This window comes from Somniosus microcephalus, chromosome 3 (genome assembly GCF_052327205.1).
Source record: "Somniosus microcephalus isolate GS21.2 chromosome 3, FLI_Smic_1.0, whole genome shotgun sequence".
NCBI classification, from domain to species: domain Eukaryota; kingdom Metazoa; phylum Chordata; class Chondrichthyes; order Squaliformes; family Somniosidae; genus Somniosus; species Somniosus microcephalus.
Window position 1 is genome coordinate 281,109,027 of NC_140989.1, and position 17,751 is coordinate 281,126,777.

General features: G+C 45.5%; 2 protein-coding genes across 10 annotated transcripts in view; one reads left to right on the forward strand and one right to left on the reverse strand.

Annotated features, from left to right (window-relative positions):
* LOC147122003 (protein odr-4 homolog) overlaps positions 1–17,751 on the reverse strand; it is a 440,279-nt gene that overhangs the window by 164,705 nt on the left and 257,823 nt on the right. The gene's annotated exons all lie outside the window — the stretch shown is intronic.
* The window catches only part of LOC147122004 (phosducin-like), a 54,226-nt gene continuing 50,589 nt past the window's right edge, over positions 14,115–17,751 (forward strand). For 2 of the 3 annotated variants that reach the window (XM_085982630.1, XM_085982629.1), the window contains exon 1: positions 14,116–14,253. The gene's annotated coding sequence lies outside the window, so the exon portion shown is untranslated. Of the gene's footprint in view, positions 14,254–17,751 lie in introns of all 3 variants that reach the window. The other variant, XM_085982631.1, reaches the window with a different exon arrangement.

Consider the following 17,751-nt stretch of genomic DNA (forward strand, 5'->3'; position numbering starts at 1 on the left):
TGCACACCATGGAGCAACAGAGGCTACATATAAAGTTGAAATCCTTGTTCCTGTCAATTTGCCAAAAATCTCACATTGCTGATAATAATAGACTCAGGTGTGTTGGTTCAGGATTTCTCCGTCAATGAGGCAATGATGCTAAGAACAGCTTTGTGCAAATCACCAGGTCTACAAAATTCAAACTGAGCAAACCAATGAGGAAATGTCAGTGGGCGTAGAACTGTGTTGCCTTGCCTTCATGGGTCAGATGGGCGTGAGTAGTGAACCACATGTGAATTGGGCCAGCTATGATGAGCATGGTGGCGAGTGGTCACTTGAGCCAGGCTTAGAGTGGAACTATACACCGCTATGAATCACCACAAGCTAAGAATTAGCTAAAGCATGGAAAAATATTTGGAAACCTTTATTCATTGGCTTACAATTATGATGCAAAGATGTCCATCCTGTTGAAAATCAGTGTGAAGCATCATTGTGACAAATAGCTCTAGCTCTGATCCCTAGGGCTCGATTTTAATAGCCCTGAGGAGGCAGGTTTGGAGGTGGGTCTGTTGGGAAAATTGGGAAAAATGGCTTCAGGCACCCAACCCGCCTCCATCCCGCCCCCACCCGATTTTCGTGCGTGTCTGTTTTGCCACACCCAAACTGACCAGTCTCCAACTGGTGGGACAGGTAGTTAAGACAGTTAACAGCCTATTAACTGCCTTGCTAATCCTATTTTCATAGTGGTTTCCCATTTTTCTGCTTCTGGCTCCTGTTTCCCGACTAGTCAGAAACAGGCCAGGTTCAAGGAGACGAGTTGCTGGAGGACATGATTTGTAGTCATTGGTGGAGTGCTTTAAAAGCGCCCCTGAAACATGGCTGACATTCAAATGCAACAACTTTGCTGTTGTAAGTATGGGATAAGATTTTGCACATCTACTGACCTTCTGACTGTTCAAGCTGATACCCATCTGCAGTGTGTCATGAATGGAAATATTTCAGGCCACTTCGACTGTGCGCTTGCAGGATTGTTACCTCAAATGAAATCTATAGCAGGGGGATGGAAAACATTTATGCCCTTTCATCCTAGTCCTCATAATCGGAGGAGTAGCAGCCGCGTGGCTCAGCACAGATCTTCCTGGGAAGAGGAGGAGGATGAGGGGAGCCTTGCATGCCCTGTTGTGACCAATGCAGCATCCCTCCAGTTCACTGCTGCCCGTCAACCAGGGTATGCACACTGCCATGCCACATTAGCATAAGCTTACTCTTTAACCATAGGTGGCTACCATATGGCTCTGTAACTGCAGGCGACACTTGTCCAAGGTCATGCTTCATCTCTCCTATACCCTGTTATTTCCTATCACTTTTACCATCAGCATTACAAATGCAAGTCACCCTGAGCCCTCAATTCGCTTTTGCTGTTTCCCAGAACACATAGACCACACAATCAACTGTTTGACATAATTTATCTTTAACACATGACAAAATATACCAGCAAGAGTCAGAAAAAAAAAGAAACCTCACCCAAGTGAGTCCCCTTGTGACTATAGGTGCTTAATCTTTCTCTTACGCGTGCTTCTACACGGTGCTTCCCCTGTGGCGTCAGCAGATGTAGAGGCACCTTTATGACTAGGATGCTGCGCCTGCTTACATGCCTTTGGCGGGTGTCCTCTGGGTGTGGGAGCCTGGGAGGGCTCTTCAACAGTCTGCTCTTCCTGCGGCTGTGCAGGGGCTGAAACAGCCATCTCAGTTGTCTCTGCAAAGTGGGTCTCTGACCAAGGGCTCTGCAGTGGCATGGTCGTGTGAGTGCTTTGAGAGGAGCCCACACTTCCTTGTGTCCTGCCAACAACAACCCTCTCATGGGTCAGCCACACCTCAGTGCTGGCAAGTGGCAGGAGAGCACCTTGCTGCACTTCAAGGGGGCCATGAGGACCTGTATCTGCACTGGCAGTGTGATGAAATATATGCCTTCATCAGCCCATGTGTTTTACCTGCTTGTATTGTGTGAACCGCCCCCTTTTGTTCCTATTGTGTGTATTGGCTACGCCCCTGTCTTTTGCCATATAAAGGTCTCAAGAGCTGTATGAGTCATTCCTACCAGACGAACCCGATGTGGGAAGACCTGCAATGCTGCAATGTTCTTAGTGATTAAAAGCCTTCAGTTGAACCCTTGTCTTTGAGTTATTGATGGCATATCAGGCAGTCCTCATCAAAAGGACGACCATGAAACTCTGGTCTCTCTGCTCAATAGCTGCCCATCGCTCCTCCAGAGATGTCATTCTATTCTGAACAGTCACCATGTTTTCCTGACTTATTTCCTCCATGGCCGTAGCCATCCTTTCCACTGAGGTAGCCATCCTTTCCACGGAGGTTGCCATCCTATCTATGGAGGTTGCCATCCTATCCATGCTGGTGCATTCATGCACCATTGCCTCCACCACGGCAGTGCTGATGTTAGAGATGGATTCCTCTATTCTCTCCACACTCACACTAACCCTGGAGGCAAACCCTTCCTGAGACACCTGCACTTATTCCTGTATTTCACGAACCGCTCTTTTTCTGGATGGCCCCAGAGGCACAGCGTCTGCATGCAGCTCAGCAGAGCTAGGAGAGTCCTGCGACCTCTGCCAAGGACTCTCCACTGCTGTCGCTGTCTCCACCATCTGCTGATGCTCACTTGTGCGCTGTGATAGACCAGGTGGCAACACCACTCTAACTCGCAATGGTCCCACCGAGGTGTGCGTTGCTGCACTGGTGCTGGGTGCGCTGAGTCCTGGTGACGCTGGTCCCTCAGAGGCTTCAGGTTCCTCTGAGGAGTTGTCCGGGTCTCCGTCCGGGATCGTGGGGAGGGGGGTGCTCGATGGTCTTGTGGGAGAGTAAAGGCTTGAATTAGACATCTGATATTGATGTAGCAGACACATCCTTTTGAGCAGATGATACAAAGCGATTCTCTATGAATATCATATTCCATGGCTTTCTGAGAGGAATGAAACTCTATTATGTCACCAGCTTCCTCTAGTGTGCCTGTCTCTCCATCGCCCACTTCCAGGTCCTCTCAACCTCCAACAATCTCGTTTGCAGCCTCCTCAGCACTGGCCAATGTTGCTAGGGTAGGTGTTCCTCCTCCAGTCAGTGCTCGCTCCCTCTTATTGTGGGCTATCTTTTCCTGCAAGGAGGGACACAAGCGGTGTTTCAGGCACAGTGATGGAGTGAGTGTGATTAATCCCTACCATAGGAGCTTTGAGGGAGACGAAGATGGGGTAAGGTACCAAGAGGAAGGTAGCTCCCTGTGCATTGTTAGTTGTTGTCACTGCATGACAGTGAGAGCGAGTCTAAGGGGTGCATAGGCAGGATACTGAAGTGATTCAGTGCAGAGGCAGAGATGAATAGGTAAGGGTGCAAGGGAAGTAAGGGTAAGGTGGGATGTGAAGGAGGAGGCTTACAACGCAGAGTGCTGGTGATGAGAAGAGAAGGGAAGCTGAGTGAAGGCAAGTGAGATGGGATACTCACTTTTGATGTTCTCACAAGATCATTAAACCTTTTGCGGCACTGGATCCATGACCGTGTATAAATGGACCTTGTGCTGACCTCCTGAACAATGCGCAGCCAGACTGCCTTGGTCTGCTGAGGAGGCTTCCTCCGGCCATCAGGAGGGAAGAGAATCTCCCTGCACCCGCTGACAGCATCCACAAGAACTTGGAGGGACTCATTAAAACAAGGAGCTGCCTTGCCTCTGGAAGAAGTCGTAGCGTTTAAACCACAATAGAAAGGCTCAGGCTGGATGGCAGCTTTAAAAGCAGCTGCTATTATGACATCATCAGAGATGGCCAGCCGACCCGATCCCACTCACTGGACCAGCCAGCGCCGCCATGAAATTAACAAGCTAGTGTGGCGGAACCACCAGAGGATTACGGACAATTGTATATAATTCCTTTTACAGCAATGTAGTACAGCTGGGGGCTGCACCTTTAATGTATCTATTAACTGTACTAGGGCTTCTTTCCTGTACTCTGCGTGATGACGTCATGCCGTCCGTCACGTGATCTCTCAACGGCGGGAAGAACGTGATGATGTCATGACGTCAGAGCTCGGAACCTTCTAGCAGTAGAGCTCGGAACCTGCTAGCAGTTGAGCTCGGAACCTGCTAGCAGTTGAGCTCAGAACCTTCTAGCAGTTCCAGAGAGGCTTTCAAGCAGACCAGACCTATTTGCATTGTATCCTACAGTTTCCTGTACAGCTTCGTTTGTTCATTAAATTTTATTGTTTTTGATTTTCTGAGTCGATCTCAATTCTTCAGCTAGGAACCCCAGTTCCTACACTAGTTTAATAAAAATCGCAACTCTGCAGCTGTTCCCACCAGAAGCGGCTCCTGAACTCGCCCACAACACAACCCGATTCCAACCCGCCTCAGGAATTAAAAACACGGCCCTAGTGTCTCTCATCCTTAATTTGATCTTACAAAGTGGAGCTCATTGATTGGTCTCTCCAACTATCTTGGAATATAGCTTTACAATAAGTGAAATCTTTAACCCTGGCTGAAATATTTAAATTATGCGTTACATTCACCCGTCAGTGTAGACCAGTTTCAAGCATGTGGGTCAGCAGCCTGTTTCTCAAAGTGCTTCTTGTGTGCCACTTATCCCCTGCAGCTATCAAAGCAATTTATGTACCTGCAAGTCATAGTAGGTTGTAAATGCCTTCTGCCTTCTTTCAAAATATATTTGTTGCTTTGGCTCCAGGGATTCATAATTGCATTAATTACTGGGCAATGTCAGAAACATAACTTCACAACAGGGACTTGAAAAGTTCAGATGGCTGCACGAGAGAGGCTGACAATAGTGGGAAAGTTAGTTTATATTAATGACATAACATTCCAGGAATTTTGAGCCTTTAACGAAACCATTTTTATAAGCATAGAAAGTTTCTTTTTACATTTTGAGTGCAGTTTAAACAGAGTGCTGCGAGTTAGGTGAGTCAGGGGCCTAGAAATTGAGTTGGCGCCGCGCCAGGGCTTTAGCGCCGGAAATTTAGCGCCGGCGCTAAGTCCCCCTGCGCGCGCCAAAAATTCAGTAGCGCCGCGCCCAGACGGCTGCCGGCGCTACTGGCGGGCGTGAGCGCCTCCCAATGGGCGCTGACTGCCGCATTGCGGCGCTAATCCGGCGCTGCGGGACCCGATGCGGTGCGGCAGGCTGGGGAAGTGCAGGCCTCCTCCTTCAGTTAAGGAGGAGCTGCCTGCACCCGCCCGCTGTCCGTTCAAATATTGAAAAAAATGAGCCCGGCACCTCGGACAAGTGCCGGGCTTGCAGGCCAGACGCATCTGTTCCGCGGGGGGGGGGTGGAGGAGTCCGGGGAGGGAGGTGCGGGCAGGCGGCCGGCGGGAAAGCGGCCGGCCGCTGCGCGACCTTAATGCGCCGGCGCTAACTCGGGGAAGACTCGGTTGAAAAAATCTTAGTTGCGGCTGCCACGGGCGAGGCGGCCGCAACTCAATTTCGGCGCTGGGGCCCGTCACCACGGCAACCGGGACGCTGCGCACACCGATGACGTCATCGGTGCCGGCGCAGCGCCACCGGTGTAACGCCGACGGAAGGGCCCCACTGAATTTTCAAACTGGCCATAACTGCGGCGCTAGGCCCTCCAGCGCCCCAAATGGGGCGCTAAGCCTACTGAATTTTCAGCCCAGGGAGTCTTAACTGTTTGCTAAAATCAAACTTTTGTTTGTTTCACATTTACTGTTTAAAATCTAAATTTCCCAGCTTTAAGCAGGGTTATAAAGGGATATACAAGGCCTACAATTCAGAGCAGCTGAAGGCAGTTAATTAGGGGAACTAAATTAAACTGGTTCTCCTGTAGCAGGGCAGGGCCCAGCAAGCTCCTTTGTTTCAAGGCCTATAAAAACAGGCTTTGAAGTGCGATTTTGCATTGAGTGCAGTTTAAACAGAGTGCTGCGAGTTGGGTGAGTCAGGGAATTAGGTGAGGAGTGATAGGAGAAGCTCCCTTGCTTCGGCTTTGTTTTTCCTAACTTTTCACCCTGTAGGAATTGGTTCTTACTTTACACCAAGGAAAGAGTCCGAGAGCGGGAGCAGTCAAACAACCACAACTGCGAAACCGCTAAAGTGACGTCACAACCAGGAAAGGAGCTGATTGGTAAGTAGGACCTGGTGAGTATTTCTACAGTCCAGTCGTTAAAGTCAAAGTAATGTCTCTAGTTTAGAGTAAGTAGTGTTTAAAGGGAAGTAAGGTCCCTAGTGTATTTAATATTCTTTAATTTAAAGGAAGTAAAGGGAGTAAATTAAGGGTAGGACATGGCAGGGCAGCTCGGCTGTGTGGAGTGCTCCTCCTGTGCTATGTGGGAAGTCAGGGACACTTTAGGTGTCCAGGGCGAACACATGTGCAGGAAGTGACTCTAGCTGTAGCTACTCGAAATCCACATTTCGGAACTGGAGCTGTGGCTGGAGTCACTGTGGAGCATCCGCAAAGCTGAGATCTTCGTGGATAGCACGTTTAATGAGGTGGTCACACCGCAGGTAAAGAGTGCACAGGCAGATAGGAAATGGGTGACCACCAAACAGAGTAAAAGAACTAGGAAGGTAGTGCAGGAGTCCCCTGGGTCCATCTCCCTCTCCGACAGATTTTCCGTTTTGGATACTGCTGTGGGGAGATGGTTTCTCAGGGGAATGCAGCAAGAGCCAAGTCTGTGGCACTACGAGTGGCTCAGCTGCACAGGAGGGGAGGGAAAAGAGTGGGAGAGCAATAGTGATAGGGGATTCTATCGTAAGGGGAACAGATAGATGTTTCTGTGGCCGCAGACGTGACTCCAGGATGGTTTGTTGCCTCCCTGGTGCCAGGGTCAAGGATGTCACTGAACAGCTGCAGGGTATTCTGAAGGGGGAGGGTGAACAGTCAGAGGTCGTGGATCACATTGGTACCAACGACATGGGTAGAAAGAGGGATGAGGTCCTGCAACAAGAATTTAAGGAGCTAGGTAGCAGATTAAAAAGCAGAACCTCAAAGGTTGTAATCTCTGGATTACTCCCAGTGCCACGTGCTAGTGAGTATAGGAATAGGAGGATAGAGCAGATGAATGCGTGGCTAAAGAGTTGGTGCAGGAGGGAGGGCTTTAGTTTCCTGGATCACTGGGTCTGCTTCTGGGGAAGGTGGGACTTGTACGAGTCGGACAGGTTGCACCTGAACCAGAACGGGACCAACATCCTTGCGGGGAGGTTTGCTAGTACTGTTGGGGGGGGGGGGGTAAAGTAACTTGGCAGGGGGATGGGATACGGAGTGGAGCTATAGTAGAGGGGGATACACAGCCAAATATAGAGGAAAAAAACAAGTCAGCCTGGAAGGCAGAGCAAATATGTAATGGCACAAGGGAGTATGGCAAGGCTGGATGGCATTTATTTTAATGCAAGGAGTCTTGCGAGTAAGGCAGATGAATTGAAGGTGTCAATTACTGCTGTAAGGAGGGATGATATCTTAGTACTTTAGCAAAATACTGCAGATGCTGGAAATCCGAAATAACAACAGAAAATGCTGGAAAAACTCAGCAGGTCAGGCAACATCCGTGGAGAGAAATTTGAGTTGATGTTTCGGGTCAAAACCCTTTTTCAAAACTGGAAAGGAAATAAAATAGATCGAAGGCAGGGCTGCGATCGAACAAAAGAAGTAAAAGAGACATTAAAAGGTATTCAAAACCAGACGAGATGGTAATAGGCCAGTGGAGACAAAAGACAGCTGAGATTAGGTGTGAAGTGTACTGGCAGGATAAGAGACAGCTGCCAGGTGGGAGAGAGAAAAAAAAGGAAAGTGGGGGGGGGGGAAGGAGGACCCAAAACAAAGGGGTGGAAAAAAATATAAGTAAAAAAGTAATAGGGGCCGAGGTTATGATCTGAAATTGTTGAACTCGATATTGAGTCCGGAAGGCTGCAAAGTGCCTAATCGGAAGATGAGGTGCTGTTCCTCGAGTTTACGTTGAGCTTCCGTGGAACAATGCAAGAGGCCGAGGACGGTGAGGTCTGAGTGGGAATGGAGCGATGAATTAAAATGACAGGCGACCGGAAGCTCGGGGTCACCCTTACGGACTGAACGGAGGTGTTCCGCAAAGTGGTCACCCAATCTGCGTTTGGCCTCCCCAATGTAGAGGAGACCACATCGTGATTCCTCTAAGAGGCCATATGGGTAGAACTTAAAAACAAAAAGGGGCAAGCACTTTGCTGGGAGTGTACTATAGGCCCCCAAACAATCAGGGGGTGATAGAGGAACAGATAGGTAGGCAAATCGCTGAAGTGTAGAAATAATAGGGTAATAATAGGGGACTTCAACTTCCCCAATATTAACTGGGATAGTCAGAGTGTGAAAGGCTTAGAGGGTGTGGAATTCTTAAAGTGCATCCAGGAGAGCTTTTTGAGTCAGCATTTAGAAAGTCCTACAAGAGAGGGGGCGTTACTGGACCTAATTCTAGGGAATGTAGCCAGGCAAGTGGTAGAAGTGTCAATAGGAGAGCATTTTGGTGACAGTGAGATTTAAGGTAGTCATGGAAAAGGATAAAGGTTCTAAATTGGGGGAAGGCTAATTTTAATATGATAAGGCAGGATCTGGCCAAAGTGGACTGGGATCAGCTACTTGTAGGAAAATCCACATCAGAGCAGTGGAAGTCTTTCAGAAAGGAAATAGAGAGTACAACGCCAATATGTTCCCGTAAAGGTCAACGGTGGGACCAACAATCCCAGGGAACCCTGGATGTCAAGGGATATACAAGAATGGATTAGGAAAAAAAGGGAGGCTTTTGGCAGATACAAAGGACTAAAAACAGTGGAAGCCCTTGAGGAGTATAGAAAGTGCAGGGGAGTACTCAAAAAAGAAATTAGGAGAGCGAAGAGGGGGCATGAACAAACACTGGTGGGCAAAATAAAGGAAAATCCCAAGGTGTTTTATAAGTATATTAAGGGCAAGAGGGTAACCAGGGAAAGAGTAGGGCCCATTAGGGACCAAAAGAGCCGGAAGATGTAGGTGAGGTTTTAAATTAATATTTTGCATCTGTGTTCACTATGGAGAAGGATGATGTAGGCATAGAAATCAGGCAGGGGGATTGTGATATACTTGAACAAATTAGTATTGAGAGGGAGGAGGTACTAGCAGTTTTAGTGAGCTTAAAAGTGGATAGATCCCCAGGCCCAGACGAGATTTATCTCAGGCTGCTGTGTGAGGCAAGGGAGGAGATTGCAGGGGCTCTGACATAAAGTTTCAGAACCCCTCTGGCCACAGGGGAGGTGCCAGAGGACTGGAGGACGCTAACGTAGTACCATTATTCAAGAAGGGTAGTAGGGATAAACCAGGGAATTACAGGCCAGTGAGCCTAACATCAGTGGTAGAGAAATTATTGGAATAAATTCTGAGGGATAGAATTAGTCTTCACTTGGAGAGGCAAGGATTAATCAAGGATAATCAGCATAGCTTTGTCAGGGGGAGATCATGTCTAACCAATTTGATTGAATTTTTCGAGGGGGTGACTAGGTACGCGGATGAGGGTAGTGCAGTTGATGTAGTCTACATGGACTTCAGTAAGGCTTTTGACAAAGTCCCACATGGGAGACTGCCTATGGGATCCAGGGCAATTTGGCACATTGGATCCAAAATTGGCTTAGTGGCAGAAGGCAGAGGGTGATGGTCGGAGGTTGTTTTTGTGACTGGAAGCCTGTGTCCAGTGGTGTACCGCAGGGATTGGTGCTGGGTCCTTTGCTGTTTGTAGTGTACATTAATGATTTAGATATGAATGTAGGAGGAATGATCAGTAAGTTTGCAGATAACATGAAAATTGGTGGAGTAGTAAATAGCGAGGAGGGAAGCCTCAGGCTACAGGATGATATAGACGGGTTGGTTAGATGGGCAGAACAGTGGCAGAATGGAATTTAACCCTAAAAGTGTGAGGTGATGCATTTTGGAAGGACTAACAAGACAAGGGAATACACAATGAATGGTAGGACCCTAGGAAAGACAGAGGGACCTTGGTGTGCATGTACATAGATCCCTGAAGGCAGCAGGACAGGTAGATAAGGTGGTTAAAAAGGCATATGGGATACTTGCCTTCATTAGCCGAGGCATAGAATATAAGAGCAGGGAGGTTATGATGGAGCTGTACAAAATGCTAGTTACGCCTCGGAATACTGTGTGCAGTTCTGGTCACCACACTATAGGAGGGATGTGATTACAGTGGAGAGGGTGCAGAGGAGATTCACCAGGATGTTACCTGGGCTGGAGCACTTCAGCTATGAAGAGAGACTGGACAGGCTGGGGTTGTTTTCCTTAGAGCAGAGAAGGCTGAGAGGGGACCTGATTGAGGTGTACAAAATTATGAGGGGCATAGATAGGGTAGATAGAAAGGAACTTTTCCCCTTCGTAGAGGGGTCAATAACCCAGGGGGCATAGTTTCAAGGTAAGGGGCAGGAGATTTAGAGGGGATTTGAGGAAAAACTTTTTCATCCAGAGGGTGGTTGGAATCTGGAACTCACTGCCTAAAAGGGTGGTAGAGGCAGGAACCCTCACAACATTCAAGGAGCATTTAGATGAGCACTTGAAACGCCATAGCATACAAGGCTACGGACCAAGTGCTGGAAATTAGAAATTGGGATTAGAATAGACGGGGCTTGATGGCCGGCGTGGACACGATGGGCTGAAGGGCCTCTTTCTGTGCTGTATAACTCTGTGACTCTATTTTGAGCCAGTGATTCGAGGGATTAAAAAGATTTGTCACAAGGTGGATAACAATGAGAAAGACCATTTGACACTTCTTGGCTCATCCATTCAGAAAGAACCTACAGTCCCGGCATCCAGCTGCTTCTTAAATCATTTCAGTGCCTTACCATGGAAAGCCATTCCGCATGTTAAGCACTCTTTGTGAAGAACAACTTCATGACATTGGTCCTGTTTGTCTTTTGCTAGTTAAGACTATGCCCCCTTATCCTACCGTCACAGTTTAACTTTAAGTAGTGTCCTAGATTTACATTTTCTATATCATTTGCTATTTAATATACTGATTGCCTAGGCCCTAAGCTCTGGAATTCCCTGCCTAAACCTTGCTGCCTCGCTACCTCTCTTTCCTCCTTTTAAGATGCTTGTTAAAACCTACCTTTTTGACCAAGCTTTTGGTCACCTGCCCTAATTTATCTTTATGTGGCTCGGTGTCAAATTTTTTTGTCTTAAAATACTCCTGTGCAGCGCCTTGGGACATTTTACTATGTTAAAGGTGGTATACAAATACAAGTTGTTGCTGCTGTTGTTGTAATATAACTCAAGAAGATCACTTCTCAGTCTACCTCTTCTATAGGCTGAAAAGTCCAAGTTTGTCCAGTCTTTTGTCATAACTCTGTCCTCTGACACTAGGCATCAGTCACATGGCTCTTAGCTGTACCGCGATCAGGCCTTGAACGTCTTGGTGCATTGCTGGCCAAAAATGGCATATGCCTCTAGTTCTAGTCTGATAAAAGCACTGCATCTGATGTGCAATCTACTGTTTTGGTTATACAATTCAACCTTCTTTGTTGATTGCTACTTTCCAGAGGTGATTATAAAAATGGCCATTCTCTTAGTGGCACGATTAGTTCCTACTAAGACTGAGTTCCAGCTCAACAATCCTCATTTAGTTACATTTAAATGAACTCTTCAATAATTTTAACCCTCTTTGAATTCTTGCCCTTTTCTCCTGAAGTCAGTGACTCATGCTGGAATATGATATTGCTGTGACCTCCAAACTGCAGCCGTAGGGCTATATGTAGTCTTGACCCCTGGGATTACAGCCTGCAAAGCACAGGCAATTCAGTCCCATCAGTATTTAATTATTCACTGTTTTTCCGTGGCTCAGTAATAGCACTCTCGTCTCTGAGTCAGAAGGTCATGGGTTCAAGTCTCACTCCAGAGATGAGTGTATAATTTAGGCTGACACACTAGTGTGGCACTGAATGGCGTGGTCCCTCAGGTGGTCATTCTTCACATGTGAGCTTAGACAGCGAGGGGTAGCAGTTGTGCCTCTGTGCAGGCACCAGCCAGATTCTGTCCTCGTCCAGGAGCAAGAACCATGGCCGATTTCTCTTCCCCAGCTCCATCCACACCACACATATACACAAGCACTCATGATAAGGGCACTGAGGCCAACTGCTGGATCCCAACCACACCAGCTGGAAACAGTAAACTCAGTGCAGACGACAGACTGTAGCTTGGGTCTTCTTGGTCTGTAGGGCCCTGCATCTCACCGAGTGGTGAATGTTCCCCAGTGAGCCATCGGGGAGAGCTGGCCAACATTATACAAAAAAACTAGAGAGGAAGGTATTCCAATTTCACACCAGCATCCCCCCTTCTCCAAACCAACTGCCAAGTGAAACAACTTCACCATCTGGATCCCATTTAAGGGAAAAAAAACGGGCTGTTACAAAGAATCATGATTAACTCAAACACCCTTTAGATATTTTTCATTCATCTGTTGTTTTGTCTGAATTGTGAGCCCCACTGTCAATCTGTGTGGAGGAGGTGGCAGGAGGACTGTGAATACTGGCCTGGAGAATTTATTGATTTTGACAGTGTAAGGGATTTGAATTAAATATTAATACCAACACCAGCTTGGTGTGTTTCAGCTTTAGGTCACTCACCCATCGGCTTCGGTAAGTCTGAAAGCCATTTCCCTTGATGAGGTTATCTGTTCTCACTGTTCCAGGCAACGAGTTCAACAAAGAACTCACAGAACCAACAAGAAAATGAACCAAGTGAAGGCTGATCCTAATTCTCTTCAGCTAGTTGAATTTTAAAAAGGGTCCCAATGATGGGGTTACCGCTTACTTGTGCCAGTAAATAACAAACAACTACTGGTTCAGAAGATCGTGATCTGCTTCGCCAACATAGCCATGCAGATCAGCTCTTCAAGCAGCAAAACATTTAATGAAGTGTCATATTTTTCTTCTCACTAGGTTTTTATTACATTCACAATTCTTCTGAAAATATGATTTTGGTAGAAAAATCATTTGTGTAACTAATTACAGTGAACCTGCCTAAATAAAGCTTGGTGTGCCGAGACATTGCTAGGTTTTATTTCACCAATTGTCTCCCTTGTTGTTAGGGTCCAATTCCAGATGCACCAGGATCCCTCTTGTCTCACTTACAACCCCTTCATTAGTGAAGCCAAGACAGTTTGCATAGGGAGGCATCTAGGTCTTTGCCCAACATCCACACTTCAAGGCCACTGTATACTAACTAAGAGTGGTAACTCTGGCCACTTTCCCCCTGCCCTAACTCAGTGATGCCAAACCCAATTGTGGTACCCCTACCAGCTGCTTGGCTGAGGTCAACCAACTTCGCACAGATCAGGAAACAAACCAGGAACCTTCTTGGTCTTATCCATACTTTGCTCCTCTGATGACTCCTGGATCATTCCCCAGTCCCCCGATGGCTCCTGCAGGAGCATCGTCCGGACCGTGTAATTACATGAGACCCTGAGCCTGTCAGGGGCCCTGAGCAGATTCACTGTTAAGTTTAAGCATTGAGCTAAATCAATCTATTTTGATATTACCTATTGCAAATATGCATTTTCACAATCATACGTCTGTAAATCTGACACCAGTAGGTAGTATTTAGTATCATTGCCTAGTAAAAGGTAGGGGCCCCAAACCGAACCACTTTTTCAAATATGCAAAGGTAGCATGATGAGAGGTCACAGGTTCAGGGCTGTGAAAGTTTAAGACCGAGTCCAAGAATTATTTCTTTACAAATGGTGAGCAACAGCTGGAATGGGTTTCTAGGAAGGATGGCTGAGGCCAAGGCGCTGAACTCATTTATGAAATAGCTCACTACTGTTAAAGGAGAGCACAAGGGCGAGTATTCTGTAAGGATAAGGTCAAATGCACTGAACAGCCATCTTGTTTCAAATCTTGTGATCTAGTGAATCCATAAGTATTCCCCAATTTTTTCCCACTATTCCCAAAAGGATGATTTAGTTGATTTGTTGCATTCCACCATCACTTTAGTCAGATTTTGCTAGTTACATCCCAGAACTGAGACTCCGGCAACTAACTGTGTCACTGCAATCTGATTGGCTCACACTAATGAGAAAAGGTTCCTAATTCTTTCAGCTCAATCCTCTTACTCTTCAGCTACTTTTGTACACATCGCCCTGATCTGGAACTTCAAACCTCAAGGCAGTCCAGCCTGAGCAGCTATCCTGTGCATGAATCATTTTCTGCTGCCTTCAAGGACACTGCCACTTAGCTGGAACACTGGTGCTGTAAAGAGCAGGTAGGCCTCTTTCCTTTCACCGTGCAGTCCACGTGCACTCTGTATTCAAAGTTTTTGACTCTGCGGTCGACATAGAGAAGAGTTTTATTTCTCAAATCAGTTTATGTATTTTTTCTGTGAGGCAAACAAAAGTGAGATTAAAGCTGCTTGAGCAGCTATTTGTTTCTCAGTTAAATGTACTTTTAAAACATCTTCCAATTTAAAGAGGTTAATTAAAAAAAAAGTTATTTCCTTTTTTCTCCTGTAAATCACAAATTTATTTGTTTGTTGTACTGGGGTTTTGTTTTGTAAGGGTCAAATTACCTAGTTAAGTATTTTTTAAAAAGGTATTCTGTCTAGATGTGTTGTATTAGTATGATTCTATGATGGTTACAATACTCTCTCTCAGGAAAAACACCTGGGGCCAAAATTCCATTTTGTGCAAAATGGGAGATCTCCTGTTTTTCTTCATAATGAATGTCCTACTAATGAAATCAAAAGAACACATGGCTTTGAACTATGTGATTTCTGAGAATGCAGTTTCATTACACGATCATTAATTAGAGAGGAAACCAGAGTAATTTTACCTTTACATTATGAAGATCGAGGAGGTATGAATTAAATCCCCTGAATGAGCTGATCTGATAACTTACGAGCTGCAAAGTCTATAAAGGGTGTTCCAGCCACTGCTGCAAGTGGTAAATAAATCATATCCCACGGGTTTCACTACATATTGCGTCCATACCATAGGTTAAATACTGATCTGTTAATGAAGTAGATATGGTTAGTTACCTAACCCAGTAAAAATGGGTTTAGTGTTGACTATAGTGCCAATGTAAGATCAGGTTGAAGTTTAGGCTTGAATGCCTGGTACAACACGAGTCAGCACCTCAGTTACTGACTGCTTGCAATTTTGCAGATTCAACTAATTTGCATAATTATTCATAGTTGTCTGCAAATTATGGCAACAGTTAACTAGAAATGCTGCCCAACTTTCTAAAGGTAGGGTGGTTTGGTACTGTCATTAGTTACTGAGTTTTTGTGAGGTCCCCTCCATAACTCTACAATCCCATTCCTAAATCCTTTTACCAAAGGATTGGGGAATATTCATGAGTGACTTCAGCCTCTTGTTAATTCCAACATAATCGTGAGAGTTCAAGTAATTTCAGACCATCGTTCCTTAATATGATTTCTCAAATCTAATGCTACGAATCTTAGGGATTTTTTCCCTTTATAGCAAGAAGTTCACCACCAATTAGGAAAATAAAGTTTTAAAAAAACAGCATTGCATTTTATATTGCCAGAAGAACCATTCAATTCTCAGCTCTTCTGTAGTGTCCAATAAAACAAAGAACCACCATTAGATTGACAGCTTCTATCTCAATTTTCACAATGGGCGTTGCAGGCCTAGAAGATACTTCATGTATTTCTGTTCAAAACAGAATTCACGCAAACTTCGTTGGGCACAAACATTTTGCAACTAGTAAAGGTTTACATCACATTGAAAGGTATATTTGGTGATAATTTAGCTCACAAATAAAAATGTGATTTGGAAATCTAGATGAAATGTTACGAGGGTTGCCGTTTATGGGGATATTTTCCATTTGTTTAATGGCAATGGATGTTAAAACTGATGGTAAAGCAATAGGAAATAAATTGAAACCACCAGCTACTTGTTTTCCTTTTCTGCACTGCAAACCATTTTCCAGAAGGAAGGGTAAAATTGTCAATGTTTTTAAAAAAATGTATACTGTTGCCTATTAAAGTCTTGCCAATGAGCTTTGCAGAAAATGCAGTAGTTTCAGCTGGGGGAAATGAAAGACATCGCACAGCAGTTAGTTCACTCACTCAGCTGGGGTTAACAGTGGAGCAGCTAAACTCTTTGGAAGAACTTCTTTTCTCCAAAGTGCATTTTGCTGCAGTTGTAACTGGTTCAGTGCTGCTGCTGATGGGAGCAGAGAGTGTAGCCGTGCAGGCTCCCTGGGGACTGACTATCCAGCCCAGCCATTACCACCGAGTGTTTCAACTGCACTGTTGCACTTGAGCCGAGTAGTGCTCTGCCCAGGAGCACCTTTAAACAGGCGAAGAGTAAACTCTTCTACAACTAAGGAGCACATCCCAACTTTTCACCAATCCGCCTCAGGGAAGATCAAAAATCTCATGCTTTGGATGCTTAAATTAATCACTCAAATAAAAAAGACCAGAACTAACCAAGAAATGAATGCAAATATAATGTTCAATACAATCTACACAAGCTACCATTACATACAATTTTAGAACTTGTATTGTATTTCAATCTTTGCTTCTGATTCAAAATTGATTGCACACAAAGACAAACAATTTCCTTCTATTACAATGGATCTGATTATCTGGTCATTATCACTTTGCTATTTTGTGGGACCTTGCTGTGCACAAATTGGCTGCTGCATTTCCTACATTATAGCAGTGACTACACTGCAAAAGTACTTCATTGGCTGTAAAGCACCTTGCGACGTCCTGAGTCTTTCTTTATCCATAAATCAGTCTTTCGAATGGATATGATAGAATTCTTCATTAAGATGGAGAGCGAAGTAGTTGACTCCGAGTCTAGGGTCCTGAATTTAAATAAAGGAAACTACGATGGTATGAGGTGCAAGTTGGCTAGGATGGATTGGGGAATGTTACTTAAAGGGTTGGCGGTGGATAGGCAATGGCAAACATTTAAAGATCACATGGATGAACTACAGAATTTGTTCATCCCTGTTTGGCATAAAAATAAAACAAAAAAGGAGACTCAACCATGGCTAACAAGGGAAATTAGGGATAGCATAAGATCCAAGGAGAGGACATATAAATTGGTCAGAAAAAGCAGCAAACCTGAGGATTGGGAGTAGTTTAGGATCCAGCAAAGGAGGACAAAGGGATTAATTAAGAGGGGGAAAATAGAATGAGTAAGCTTGCAGAGAACATAAAAACTGACTGTAAAAGCTTCTATAGATATGTGAAGAGAAAAAGATTGGTGAAGTCAAGCGTAGGTCATAGAGTCATAGAGTCATAGAGTAATACAGCACGGATAGAGGCCCTTCGGCCCATCGTGTCCGCGCCGGCCATCAAGCCCTGTCTAATCTAATCCCATATTCCAGCATTTGGCCCGTAGCCTTGTATGCTATGGCATTTCAAGTGCACATCCAAATGCTTCTTAAATGTTGTGAGGGTTTCTGCCTCCACAACCCTTTCAGGCAGTGAGTTCCAGACTCCAACCACCCTCTGGGTGAAAAAGTTCTTTCTCAAATCCCCTCTAAACCTCCCGCCCTTTACCTTGAATCTATGCCCCCTAGTTATTGACCCCTCTACTAAGGGAAAAAGCTCCTCAGCATCCATCCTATCTATGCCCCTCATAATTTTGTACACCTCAATCATGTCCCCCCTCAGCCTCCTCTGCTCCAAGGAAAACAAACCCAATCTGCCCAGTCTCTCTTCATAGCTGAAGCGCTCCAGCCCTGGTAACATCCTGGTGAACCTCCTCTGCACCCTCTCTAA